This window comes from Callospermophilus lateralis, chromosome 10 (genome assembly GCF_048772815.1).
Source record: "Callospermophilus lateralis isolate mCalLat2 chromosome 10, mCalLat2.hap1, whole genome shotgun sequence".
Classification (NCBI taxonomy): Eukaryota; Metazoa; Chordata; class Mammalia; order Rodentia; family Sciuridae; genus Callospermophilus; species Callospermophilus lateralis.
In genome coordinates, this window is record NC_135314.1 from 129,394,158 (window position 1) to 129,408,852 (window position 14,695).

Genomic DNA, 14,695 nt, shown 5'->3' on the forward strand with positions numbered 1-14,695 from the left:
GGAATGTCTGTCTTTAGCTTATCATGATTAATGTGTTTTCAGTGCTTAGAATTAATCTAGAATTGTGTGCTGTGAATTAATTAATCTTGAATTGTTAGCTGTGAATTGATTATGTCTATGGCAGTGCCTAACATTAAGGATTGTCCTTTTCTTGATTAAGAACCTATAGAGTGAAACTGTATTGAGTAATTTGAGTGAATAAAGCATTGAAAGGGGCAGGAGCACATGGACATTCTTTATTTCTCCTCTCGACTGCATATGTCGCAATTTTGCCCCCTCACGACACTGCCTCTGCATCCCCAGTGGCTGGGATTACAGGCAAGTGCCGCTGCACTCAGCTAAAGTAGTTCTTTGGGGTCTTCTGTTTGAGGGCTTCCTCCTATCTCTTCAGGCTCATTTCCTATGTATGCTCATATGTCTTTATTTCCAAGCAACTTTAACCAACAAGTCCTCGCAGAGTTCCTTGAGGAAAAACTTTAAAATAGTTTTCAATTTTTGTTTTCTTTTATGTTGAGGTGTGCTTTTTAAAAATCATCATGGAATTGGAGAAAACTAACATTCTCTGGCCTAATGTGAAAGACTCCAATTAAAATCCTGTCTCTGAGCCAAGAGCAATGGCACACACCTGAAATCCTAGTGATTTGGACTGTAAGTTCAAGATCTTCCTTAGCAATTTAGCAAGTCCCAAAGCAACTTAGTGTAACCCTGTCTCAAAATAGAAACATAGAAGGGCTGAGGATGTGGTTCAGTAGTAACACATTCTGAATTCAATCCCCAATACCAAAAAAACAAAAAACAAAATATCTGTCTCTGTGTTATAGGCCCAAAGTATGAAGCACTGGAAATTTTGGGTTGTATGTTTTGTGATACTAGATATTGAACCCAGATGCATTGTACCGCTGTAGCCCAATCCTTTTTATTTTGAGACAGGGTCTTGCTGAGCCCTCAAATTTTCAATGCTTCTCCTTCAGCCTCCTGAGTTGCTAGGATTACAGGTATGCACCCCTACACCTGGCTACCACTGAAAATTTTAAATAAGTGTGCTGGGAGCCATCAGCCAAGTAGGTATGACAAATTCCTTGCCAGCTTACTCCCATGCTGTCTAGTGGAAGGACTTCTGAAAGGTGACCTTGCTCAAGGACCAGGGCAGGATCTGTGTTTAGGGTGTTCCCCCTTTAGAATAGGGCGGTTTAGCATAATAGGAGATTAGGGTGTTCCCCCTTTAGAATAGGGCAGTTTAGCATAATAGGAGATTAGGGTGTTCCCCTTTAGAATAGGGCGTATCCTGCTGCTGAGTTCCTCTTGAGTTCTTAGGGTCAGACAGTATATTTTGGGAGACAGAAGCCCATGCGGGGTGGATTTTGGCAGAGTAGTGGATTTGGGAGAAGTGGATTTGGGCAGAGAACGTGGATTCCCCCAGAGCGTGTTTGTAGACGGCCGGTGTGAGTTCGGGAATAAAGAATTGCTGTTTGAATCTACAAGCTGTGTGGAGACTCGTGATTTGTGCCCAGCCAGAGACTGCGGCATAAGTGGTCATAAGGGACACCAAGCAATGAAAAAGGTAGAGGGTAGGAGGTTTGAGAACACAATCTCTTTCAGTGTAAAGACTTTCTATAGTATCTCTACTGACAACTTTTATTTTTTTATGGTTTATTTTGGGACAGGATCTCATTAAGTCCTTAGGGTCTTGATAAATTGCTGAGGTTGGTCTCAAGCTTTCAATCCTCCTGTCTCAGCCTCTCATGTTTCTGGGATTACAGGCATGAGCCACTGTGCCCATATCCTCAGCCCTTTTCATTTTTTTTTATTTTGAGACAGTCCAGACTGGCTGGAACTTGTGATCTAACATATCAGCTATATGTAGCTGTGACTAAAATATCCAGCAAGAACATAGAGAAAGGAAAGTTTATTTTGACTCATGGTTCCAGAGGTTTAGTCCATGGTTAACCAAGTGCATTGCTCTAGACTCAAAACATCATGGTAGAAGGCCTTGGTAGAGAAGAATGCTCCAATCATGGCAGACAGGAAGTGGCTACAGGGATTGAACCCAGGGGAGCTTAACCAGACTCAGATTCCCCAGTCCTTTTTGCTTTTTATTTTGAGACAGAGTCTCCCTAATTGCTTAGGGCCTCACCAAGTTACTGAGGCTGACCTCAAATTTGTAATCCTCCTGCCTCGGTCTCCTGAGTCTCTCACATTATAGGCATGCACCACAGTGCCTGGCTAGGGTTTGTTGATCAATAGGAAAGGGGTGAGAAAGGGGATTATGGTCAAGATTTCTAAGGCTGGGCAAATGGCAGTTTCATGAATAAATGGTATATGACCTGGTGCAATAGCTGTCACCTATAATCCCAGCTACTCAGGAGAATGAATGAAGCACTGGAAATTTTGGGTTGTTTGTTTTGTGATACTGGAGATTGAACCCAGATGCATTGTACCACTGTACCCCAATCCAAGAGGACTGCAAGTTCAAGGCTGGTCTCAGGAATTTAGGGAAATCCTGTCTCAAAAAATAAAAAGGGAAGCTGGGTGCAGTGGCACTCATCTGTAATCCTGATGAATCCAACCTAATTCTATCCTAAGATTGGGAGCCATCTCGCCACAAAGTTATGAAAAGTTCATTTCTGTTTTACTAAGATTTCTATTTGGCCTGACCATACTCTGAGGGCTAATCTTGGAATTCTTGCTCATGCTCAAAACTCACCCATGCCTAGTTCTCCTTAACCAGATTACAACCCTCCCTGAAACCTTAGCAGTACCTCATAAATTCTGATATTGGAATCTCAATTTACTCCCTACCTTGAAATGTTAAGCCATGTGGATTATTAGCCTGCTATCTGCCTTTGTATTATTCTTGCCAGAACCCTGTTAGCTATAAGTTCCCAAGACACCCCCCTTTGTAACTGTTATGCTTGAATTCTGGACCTCTAAAAGATCACAGAGACCAAGATCAATATAAGCAGCAAAGAGGCGTTTGTTGCAAGCTAGCTCGGTCCTCCACACACACAGCAACTGGTGACGCTGAGAGGCCCAAAGCCCAGGGTTTGCAGCAGTTTTATATACTCTTTGGGGAAGGCAGGGACTTCACATACATCATTGCATCTCTTAGCAAATCATCACCCACAGCAGGAAAATCATAAAACAACTCTAAAACATGATTAGTATATTCACTGGCAGGAACAAGTTGGGTAGGAGTGATTGGTTACTACAAGAGGGGGATTCATTTGAACTGATTGGTTTAAGCCATGAGGGGAGTATGTGCTGAACTACATGGTTTACCAACATGTTATCAACCACCATAAACTACTGGGAGGGTCATCTGGCATCCAGGTATTTTCTCTGTTTCATGCTGATTGGTGGTCGCTAGGGGGTTGCTATGGGTCCTCACCTACCCTGACTGAGTCAGGGACACCTGGCTCCTCAGATCTCTCCAGTTATTTGTAGATAAACAACTCAGCAGGGTGTGTATGTGCCTAGGAGTGCTCTGTGGCTTTTTCCAAGAACAAGGGTCACGCCCCCTTCCCTGGACAGGCCTTGCTCTGAGGTAGAGGCTGGTTTCTCATAACATTTTGTGCTATAAAACCTTTTTCCTGGAGAGCTGGGGGGTTGGCCTCGGGCCCTGAATTTTGGGTGAGGCAGCCGCTGGCCAGTTCTCTCTTGTGTACACAATATAAGCTTGCTTTAATTTGGCTTAAAATTGGAATCAGTGGTCTTTTCTTTGTGTCGTGGTTCAAAAATCTCTGTGGCTCAGGAGGCTGAGTCAAAGCCAGCCTCAGCAAAAGCTAGGTGCTAAGCAACTCAGTGAGATCTCCAAGTAAAATACAAAATAGGGCTGGGCATGTGGCTCTGTGGATGAGGGTGCCTGAATTCCATCCTCAGTACCCATCAAAAAAAAAAAAAAAAAGCGTAAAAAATAAAAAGGGCTTGGAATATATGTAGCTCGGTGGTAGAATGCCTCTGGGTTCTATCCCCAGTACTGCAAAAATAATAAATAAATAAGCCCCATATGTTTTCTTCCTCTTTAGATTAAGTGTGGTCCCAAGCCAGCAGCATTAGCATCATGTGGAAACTTGATGGATATGTAAACTGTGAGGCCCCACCCTAGATCTAATGAATCAGAAATTTTGGTATGGAAATTAAAAAGCTCTCCAGGTGATTCTAAAGCACTTCAAATTTGAGAACCACTGCTTTGGATTCTGCTCTGGAGATTACCCAACACATTGTTTTCTTTTTCTTTTTTCAGTACTGGCTAAGGAACTCGGGGTTTCCTGAAGGCACTCCACCACTAAGCCACTGAGCTACACCCCCAACCCTGCCTTCCTATTCTTTTTTTTTTTTTTTTTTTTCCTACTGAGGATTGAACCATGGGATGCTCTACCACCAAGTTCCCCCCACCAGACCTTATTTATTTATTTATTTATTTATTTTTTTATTTTGCAGATGGCACTCAGACCACATCGATCAAGTCTGGAACCCACAAAGTCTTCTCCTGGTATGAAGTTGAAGGCTGGTTGAGGAGACTGTCATAAGGGGACATCACCATTCTCACCAGAGTCAAGAGGTTGCTGTAGAGTTTGAGAGTGGTGAGGATGATGCAGAGGATTAGGCAGATCATGAGAAGAGTTGGGATGCCAGTCCAGGTCCTCATCAGGCTCTCTGGCATGTGTGCATCAGTATCAGCTGGCTCAAATGTCTATTCATTTGCTCCATTATTTATACTAAATTGTGGGGCTTCTGCACACCTTTGTGTCCCTATCAGCTGTTACCAAGTTTCTTAGTGACATCTTACATCTTAGAGTCAGGACATATAGTCTGGTGGTTTCTGCCCTGATATTACCCTTCTAACTCTTATCAGGGTTAAGGCAAATGACATGTTTATATCAAGTGACTTCACTCTGACTCTAATCAGAGTTGTGGAAAGTGACTTGTTTTGTAAGGGACCGGCGAACGATGGAGGAAGAGACTACCAAGAGACCGACTCATGCAACCCCAAAAGGGGGTTTATTGAAGATCCAGCGCGCTGGGGCTCCATGCTCACTCAAGAAGGGAGAGCGGCCAAGAGCCCCGAGCAGGGGTTAAGCAGTGCTTTTTTGGGGGAGGGCGGGGGCTTTGCATACATCAGAGCAAATCATCATGAGGCATGGGAAAATCAAACAACAACTCTAAAACATGATTAGCACATTCATTGGCGGGAACAGGTCGGGCGAGAGTGATAGGTCAGTCCTAAGGAGGGGGATACATTCAAACTGATTGGTTTAGGCCCCGGAGTACATGCTGAGCTGCTCAGGGGGTCCGGGTTGTTAAGCAACTAGGTAGTCAAGCGGGTGAATCCGACACACATCTAATGGACAGTTCCGGGAATTGTCTTAACTGCCACAGGAATTTCAGGCTTTGAGTGTAGCTTAGAAACTTTACAATACCTGGTCCTTTACATTTTAACTCAGGCTTTGCAGCTTAGAAGCAGCTTTACAATGCCTGGTCCTTTACATTGTAACTTCAGTTTCTTTTATCCTTTCAGTTTTATCAGACTATGCTTGATAGCATATTGGAGGGTTCTGTAGACTTGTGCTGGTGAGACACAGGTTTATTTTAAAATGGAGTTGCTTAGGCTAAGGCCATCTTTACATCCCCTTGCCTCAGCCTCCCAAATTACTGGGATTACAGGTATGCACCATGAAGCCTGGCTCTACCTTCCTATTCTTTTTTTTTTTAAATATTTATTTTTTAGTTGTAGTTAGACACAATGCCTTTATTTTATTTATATGTGGTGCAGAGGATCAAACCCAGGGCCTTGCACATGCCAGGCAAGTTCTCTACTGAGCCACAACCCCAGCCCCATCTACCTTCCTAATCTTAAAGGGTCATACAGTGACTTTTAGGTTTTGGCAGCTATAGGGTCTTTAAAAAAAAAAAAAAAAAAAAAACTTAAAACACACATTTACGTGAACTGTTTTACAGCTTGCCCTGTTTTGTTTTGTTTTAGTCATGTATGAAGACATAGGGTCTTTTTTGCACTTCTTAGCTCTGCAAAAGCAGTCCCAGAAAATGATAAGAGTGTGGTTACTGTTAGCACAAAAGGATCTGCCTCTTATGGACCCACTTTCGTGGTGGAAAATGAGCCACTGGCCAAAGGAGGAGTCTGGGTTTATATTGGTTATACTGAGAGGTGACTTAATTAGTGAGTGTGTCAGTTTGGTCACTCTGGAATTTGGGGTCTGTTTTACTAATTATTGAGTGTGTCAGTTAGAGCACTCAGGAATTGGGAGTTTTTTATTTTTACTGGGCGAGGTGGAGGGTCAAGGGTCTGTGAGCAGCATCTGGAAAGGATTTATTCTGGGAGCAATCAATGCTTAAGTCTCTTCGAATTCTAGTTTTGATGTCCTTCTCCCCAGGACTTGCTTTGTCACTAGGAAAGAATGTATTGGGAAAGGATCCATGCTTTCAATGTATGACTTTCTTTTTCACTCCCTTTTTTCCAGGCCCCAATATTTGGGGTTTTTCATTTTTCCATATCCAACAGTTACGTTACAACATTATTTTACTATAGGAAATTTATATTTCATATAATTTTCATGTCATGAAATATTATTTAAAGTTTTTTGACTATTTAAAAATTTTTAACTTGTGAGACAAAAAAAACAAAAGGCACTGGGGCTGGGGTTGTGGCTCAGAGGAAGAACACTCACCTAGCATGTGTGAGGCCATGGGTTTAATCCTCAGCACCATTTAAAAACAAAATAAAGGTATTGTGTCAACCTACAACTAAAAAAATAAATGTTTAAAAGAAAAAAAAAAGGCATTAGACTGGAGTTGGCATTTGGGCAGCCCACCCTTAGTTGAGAAACACAACCAAACTGGAGCCAGTCTAGGACAAAATGGCAGGGGAAGCACTATCTAGTACCCATTATAGATTTATGTAGGCCATCTGAGAGCTGTTATTGATATTATGTTTCCTATTTGTGTATTAAAATAAACAGCAATTAGTAGTGGTAAAAAAAAAATTAAGTTTCTATTTCAAAGTTCTGGAGGCTGGGAAATCCAGGATTAATGCACCAGCAGGATCGAAGTCTCGTGATAGCCTTCTCTTGGCTTCCAAGGTGGCAACTTGTTGTCTCATCTTCCAGAGAGGACAGACTGTGACCTCACATGGTAGAAGGTGGAAGGACAAAACTGGGCATGGTGGTGCATACTTATAATCCCAGTGTTGTAGGAACAGATGAGGCAAGGCACCAAAATAGCAGGAAACAGTTTTATTTGGCTTCAGCCAGGTTCAGAGGGTACAGCTTTCACTGTAATCAATTAATCCCCTGAACCCTGAGTTCAGGTAGTTTCAGAAATTTATAACTAGCATGTAAGGGGAGGGGCTCAGAAGTTCACAGTCTGCAGAAGTTCACTTAAAGGAGCTTTTTCTTTCACTGTTCTGGGCAAGTTAACCTTTAGGGACAACACCTGAGGAGGGGAGAGCTTCTTCTCCCTTTTCTTTTCTCCCCCTGCCAGCCATTACCATGGAGCCCAATTGTTAACTTCTCTTATCTTAGAAATGTAGACCTCTCTGTGAAGCTCCAGCTCAAGGCCAGAAACCTTGTTAAAGGATCTGTCTTCTTTTAAAATCACATTTTGCATTTGCAAACACACTTCCACAAACTATTATACTGGATAAATGTTTGTGAAAATCTAATAAAGGGGCATTCAGCACCTGGAGTGCTAATTTCTTCAAGGCCAGTGGCTGAGTATAATAGAGCAACATTAAAATAGGAAGTTTACCTACATTGGAACTTTTTTGTAGAGACTCTTTTGCTGAGAGTCCTAAAATTAATTATGGTGAAGATTTCTGGAGAAGCTTAGTTAAGATTTTCTGTGGAGGAAGGGGTGCCACTATACCAGTGAGTCAGGATGCTGAGGCAGGAAGATTGCAAGTTTGAGGCCAATCTCAGCAACTTAGCAAAGCTGAAACTTAGTGAGATCCTGTCTCAAAATTAAAAAAAAAATTAGAAGAGCTGGGATTTGGCTATGTTATGTTAGGGGACAGAAAGATGAGAATGGTGGGAACACGAGGTTAAGAGAATAATTCTATAAAATGTACCCACTATGCTAACCCCTACTTGCTTTCTTTTCCAAGAAGCAATTTATCTGCAACTGCCTGGCCTAAAAGAATATGTCACATTCCTCAGCAAACTACCTGTTATCGGTAAGGAAATTCAGGCAGGAAATAACATTGATAAGAGGAACCAGAGTTACTTTGAAAGGAGAGACTTTTGTGACCCTTTTCACACACCAGATCCCAGAAGATAAGGATAATTCCTCCTAACCATAAAACCTATAAAAATGATTAAGAATCCACTTAGAACTGCTCATCATAAACCAAGGTGACATAGAATTGTTATGGCAGTGGGGAGGAAACCTGATGGCATCTTGCTGTCAGTCAAAAGTCAAGAGGTTGGGCTGGCATTGTGGCTCAGTGGTAAAGCACTAGCCTAGCACACATGAAGTATTGGGTTCAATCCTCAGCATCACATAAAAATAAATAAATAAAATAAAGGTATTGTGTCCATCTACAACTAAAAACAATGTTTAAAAAAAAAAAAAAGTCAAGACCTGGATCTCAGCATGACTCTCTGGAAACTTCCCTGGAATCCCCAATGTACCTGGAGTGCAGGAGAGGCATATTGTCCCTCTCCTCTCTGAAAAGACCCACTCTTTCCCTGAGAATGTCCTCTTTTCTTTTTCCTATCCCTACAATAAACTCATTCCTGTTTTTCTGAGAGATATCTTTTACATCTTTCTGACTTGATCCCAAGGATCAGGGTTTGAAGAAGGAGTCTTCATATTGCCTCAGTTTCCCCAGAGGCCCTCAGCTTTGTGATAGTTAAGCACCTTTGGATTCAATCCCCAGTACCAAGAGAAAGAAGGGGGAAAAAGTAGAAGGGTAAAAGGTACCAAACACTGTTTGAATGATTTTTTTTTAAATAAAGTGTCTTTTTTTTTTCCAGTGGTATGTGGACACAATATCTTTTATTTGTTTATTTTTTTATGTGGTGCTGAGGATCGAACCCAGGGCCCCAAGCTTGGGAGGCAAGCGCTCCACCACTGAGCCACAATCCCAGCACTAAAGTGTCTTTTTTTGTTTTTGTTTTCGGTACCAGGTATTGAACCCAGAGGCACTAAACCATTGAGCTACATCCTAGCCCTTTTTTGTATTTTATTTAGAGACAGGGTCTCACTGAGTTGCTGAAGCTGGCTTTGAACTTTCAATCTTTAGCTTCCTGAGCTGCTGGGATTGTAGGCATGCACCACCATGTCGTGGCTATAAAAGGTCTTAACCTTGTTCTCATAACCTGTTCACCTCCTACAGGTCCTACCTCTTAATACCATTGTTGTGCAGATTAAGTTTAACGTGACTTTTGGAGGGATACCAAAATTCAAACCATAGCAGCACTCATAGCAAACTTGGGGGGGAAAAATCCATCTCAAAATCTACAATGAAAATAGAAGTGACTTTTTTATTTTTTAGTACAAGGATTGAACCCAGGGGTGCTTAACCAGACTAATATCCCCAGCCCTTTTTATTTTTATTTGGGACAGGGTCTCACTGTTAAGTATAGCTAGCAATAAGCAGCATAAGGTAATGTCATAAAGTGCTCATGAGTTACTTTATGGTTCTTCTTTATGATAAGGTCATAAAGTGTTTTTTAAACTACTTTAGGGTCCTTCTTTAAACTATCTTAAAAAATCAAATAGTGAAAGTTAATCTGTAGAAAAAAAAAAAAGCAAGAGAGCTATTTTTAAAACACATCAAGAGAAAAGGATTAATGGGATGCTTGACAGGATCCACTGAGGTTGATGTGAAGCTAGGCATTATGGCTATAAGTGTCTTCAATTATCTGGGAAGGAAGATTCCTTTAGTAGTGCAGGCACACTAAGGTAACATCTGACCAGCTATTGACCCCAGTCTCCATATTAACATGGGACTGACTTGTAGATGAAGCTCCCCTAAATAGACTGGCCACCATGACAGTTCCAGAGAGGACCAACTAAAGTCAAAAACTCCACCTCCCGATTTTAAGGGGGAGTTGAACACCTGTTTGGCAAAGTTGCTGAAGGAGGACCCAAGTTTTCAAGTTAACCATAAAACAATAATAAATCTGGGGATAGCATTGAAGCCAGATTTACAGATACATAGTTAGTATATTTAGGTAAATCGGGCCTAATATAGAGTAAAATAAAGAAAATGGAGGCCATTATTGAGAATGGAGTCCAGAAACAAGAGCAGCACTTGGGGAAATTGAAATGTTAATGTCCCCAAGGCCTGGAACCCATCCTAAGGAACTGTTAATGAAACAGCTCCCAGCAAACAGGGAAGTGCTAATCAAAAGCCGCCCCAGGCCCTTCCTGCTCAGATTACTCCTTTAGCCCACCTATCTCCCACCTTTTGGGCCTTCTCACCTGCATTCTATCACTGCAAGGGAAACAAAAGACATGAAAGTGGGAAAACTAAAAAGACCTTAGCTATAAAAAAGGGAAGAACTCCCCTTTCCACGGATTCCGGCCTTGCTTCTACTTTCCACTCTACACTTGCCTCAGCGTACAGGTAAACAGCAGTAGCAGCATGATCTCCTTTGTAGTTCTCTGCTTGGAAACAGCCCACTCTTTCTCTTGAGAGTGCTCTTTGCCCTAACCCTCACTTTGCTTTTACTTTACTTTCACCTATAATAAGTTCTCCTGCATGACTTCTGGTGTCTAACTTTAAATTTTCTTTCTTTCTTTCTTTCTTTCTTTTTTTTTTTTTTTTATTATTTTCTTTGGTCGCATCACAAAAACCAAGGTTTGGAGTTTCAGCTCCCTGCCTTCCTGTGACATCGCCAAGTTGCTTAGGGCCTTGCTGAGTTGCTGAGGCTGGTTTTGAATTTTTGATCCTTCTGCTTCAGCTCCCAAATTGCTGGGATTACAGGTGTGTGCCACCATGCCCAGCTGGCACATTCTCGTGACTAAAACACTTAGGGTCACTCCAGGGGAACTGGGATGCACAAAATAACCACATAAGAGACATAACACCACATAAGACCCCCCTTTTTCTTGGGGGGTCCTGTGATGGTTCCTCTGACCTTAAGGGTCAGAAAAGAGAGAGAGAGAGCTTGCATATGCTGACCTCTTTTATTGAGGAGAAGCCATTCAAATGAGGCAAGGGGTCAGGTTTCAAGGGCCTGAGTCTAGCTTCATGATGTCTGCTGTCAGCAAGTTGACTGACATCTAGGAAGGCCACACCCAAAAGCAGAGTAAGAGAAGGGGTCACACAAAGGGCGTTTCCATGGAATATTCTATTCCAAACAAGGCAAAGGGGTAATATCACAAAGGAACAGGTGAGAGTAGCTCGACCCATGAGGCTGCAGGAAGGCACACCTATGCATGAAGACACAGTCACACATTCTGTGACTTCCAAGATCGGGGCCACCGTCTAAGGCCACTTTGATGTGGCCATATCACTGGAAGTGACCGACAGAGCCTCACCAATCAGGAAAGGAAAATGCTGGTCACATGGAGTGGCGGCCTCCCACACCCAGAGACATTTTTATTTTTAATTTATGCAATATTTGAGATAATTCAGAGGGTGTCGGTCATCAACTCCAAGCTGGAAGTAGCTGCCTCTCAGAGAGGAGCTTCTATTCTGGGAGAACAACCACCTTGCACTTGTCCTTGACATCTTAGACCTCAGGGCCCAGAGTCCTGTGTTTGCTCTTCTTTACCATTCAGCCCCTAATGCCTCACAGAATTTGTACCAACTTGTCCTGCATCTGCCACAAATGCTACAGAGTGTGAGGAGGGGTGGAAGGCGGACAGTTCTGCAGTGAGCTGGTAACTGCAGAAGATTTAATTCTGCTGCCACCCAGAAGAACCAATAATTCAGGAGACAGAGTGGTTGGAGATGAAAATGTTTTATTAGCAACAAGCCAGCATGTTGGAAGATGGGAGGGCTAATGTTCTATCTTGCCTGTACCACGAGGGTTTTTATTCTTGTATTGCTTTTCAGGACTGAAGGTGGAATTCAGGGATGCTCTACCACTGACCTACAGCCCCATCCCTTTTGATTTTATTTTTTATTTTTAGTAAGAATCTAGTTAAATTTCTGAGGTTGGCTCCGCTCTTGGGATCTTTCTGCCTCAACCTCTGTATAACAGGCATTATAGGCGTGAGCCATCATGACCAGCTAAGAGGTTTATACAACATTTTTTTTGGTAGACTCTTTTGGTGTTTTTCTGCCTTGTTTTTGCAGTTCTGTGGATTGAATCCAGGGCCTCGTGCATGCTAGACAAGTGCTCTACCTCTGACCTACATCCCCAGCAGTACACAGCATCTTTTGTGAGAACGTTATCTCAGTTTCTGGCAGAAACTAATCTTGAAAAATGGCCACTTCTGGAATGTGGTGTGTCAGTTTCTGGAGATCACCAAGCATCCCAGACCAATGAATCTAAGAAAACAAGACTGATAAGAAGCTTGTTGTTTGAAGGTCTATGCATATACTTTCTGTCATTACCAGTCTCTGCTTTATATTTTCCTGGCACCTACCTCTTAATTGTGACATTTCCCACAACCTGGGAATAAGCAGTGCAGGGGGAAAAGACAGTGCATTTTAACTAATTTTACACTTAGTCATTAAGATGTGGATCAGGGTGTGGGAGTTATGCTGGTTATGCTGGCAAATTGAATGGCCACTGGAGGTTTGGCTAGATGTCAAATGAGCCATCCATTGTGCAGAGTCAGTTTGTGCTGGTCAGTTGAAAAGAAAACAGGGAGAAGGAAAAAAAAAATCAAAGAAAGCTTTTAACTCAAAGTATAGTTTCAAGCTTTCAGCAAGCTCCCATTTCCATTTCTTCCTTCTCCCTTCCCCCCCACCTCTAGCTGTGAAGTGCAGATTACTTCTTGAGGATAGCTTTAGTGGGAGAATGGCAGGGCTGCTTAGGCGAGGGAGCCTTGGTTGTTGGCAATGCTGGAGGCTGGAGGAGTGGAGAGTAGAAGCAGCTCACCAGAAAGCAGCTCAGCTGGTAGTAGGCAAGTAATTGATGAAGGTGAAGCCAGATTTAAAATTAGGTAGTCAGTGTAGTTAGGTAAATCGGGTCTAATATCGAGTGAGATCTAAAATGGAGGCCATGAGAATGAATTCCCGGAAAAGTTGAGCAACTCTACTAGAATGTTAATGAAGTCCAGGAAAAAACCCACCAAATGATTTGAAGATAGCCCATCCCAAAGAAATGTTAATGAACAGCCCCAGCAGATTTGAAGATAGCCCATCTCAAAGAAACGTTAATGAACAGCAAACTTGAAGATGTTGCCTCAAAAGTGCTTCCTGCCCAGATTACTTCTTTGGCCCACCTGTGTCCCACCCCTCAGGCCTTCCCACCTACATTCCACCGAAAACTATAAAATGGAGAGACAACTCGGCGCGCTTCTCTGGTGTTATTCTTCAACATTGGGTAAGCAAGGACTCGTCACCGGCCAACAGCGGTAACAAAGGGCCCCCAGAGCAGAGTATGGTCCTCCCTTGGTATCTGCCCTTGGTATCTGCTGAGGATTAGTTCCAGGACCACCATAGATAACTAAATTGGCAAGTGATCAAAATAGTTATTTTCATATAACCTACACACATCCTCCTGTAAACTTAAAATCATTTCTAGATTACTTATGATTCCTAGTACAATAGGGAATGATGATGAGGGGGGAAAAAAGTATGTCCATGTTCAGGATAGACGCAACTATCATAGGATACTAACTTATATTTTTCTTTTTTGCAATACTGAGATTGAACCCCTCTACCACTCAACTACATACCCAGCCCTTTTTCTTCTAGCACTGAGCTATATATCCCCAACCCTTTTGAATTTTTAAACCCTTTTTGTTTTTTAATTTTGAAATACGGTTTTGCCAAGTTGCTTAGGGCCTAACTAAATTGCTGAAGCTGGCCTCAAACTTGCAATCCTCCTGCTTCAGCTTCCTGAGCCACTGGGATTTTAGTTGTAGATGGACACAACACCTTTATTTTATTTATTTAATTCTATGTGGTGCTGAGGACCAAACCCAGTGTCTCACACATGCCAGGCAATCACTTTACCACTGAGCCACAACCTCACCCTGGTCCTTCTTTTTTTTTTTTTTTTTTTTCAATGTGATGCTGGAGATTGAACCCAAGGCCTTGTGCTTGTGAGGCAAGCACTCTACCTACTGAGTTATATTCCTCAACCCATCCTTCTTATTTTTATTTTGAGACAGGATCTCACTAAATTGCTGAGCCTCTGACTTCATAATTACACTTTCAATATTGCAGATTTAGAACCAGTGGGCCAGACTACAGGTCAAATAGTCTAAAAGTTTTTTAAGCCTTGGGAAACAATTCTGTAGATAGAGCCTGGGGCCTGTGAAGTTTTCCCCTGTCTCTGAGCAGACAGGCTTTTGTGAGAAGATTCCACCCTGCTTCCTTCCATAACAAGGAGGTATTGTTTGCCAACAATGGCCTTTGTTAAATGTAAATGGTTATTTGCCCTTTGTCCTAGAAACAGGACAAACAGGATGGAAGGTTTTCAGAAGCAGAGCTTGAATTCAGTGTGTGTGTGTGTGTGTGTGTGTGCGCGCGCGCCCAGGTGCACACACTGTTGAGGATTGAATCCAGGGCCTCACACAAGGAAGCAAGTGCTTTACCACTGAGTTA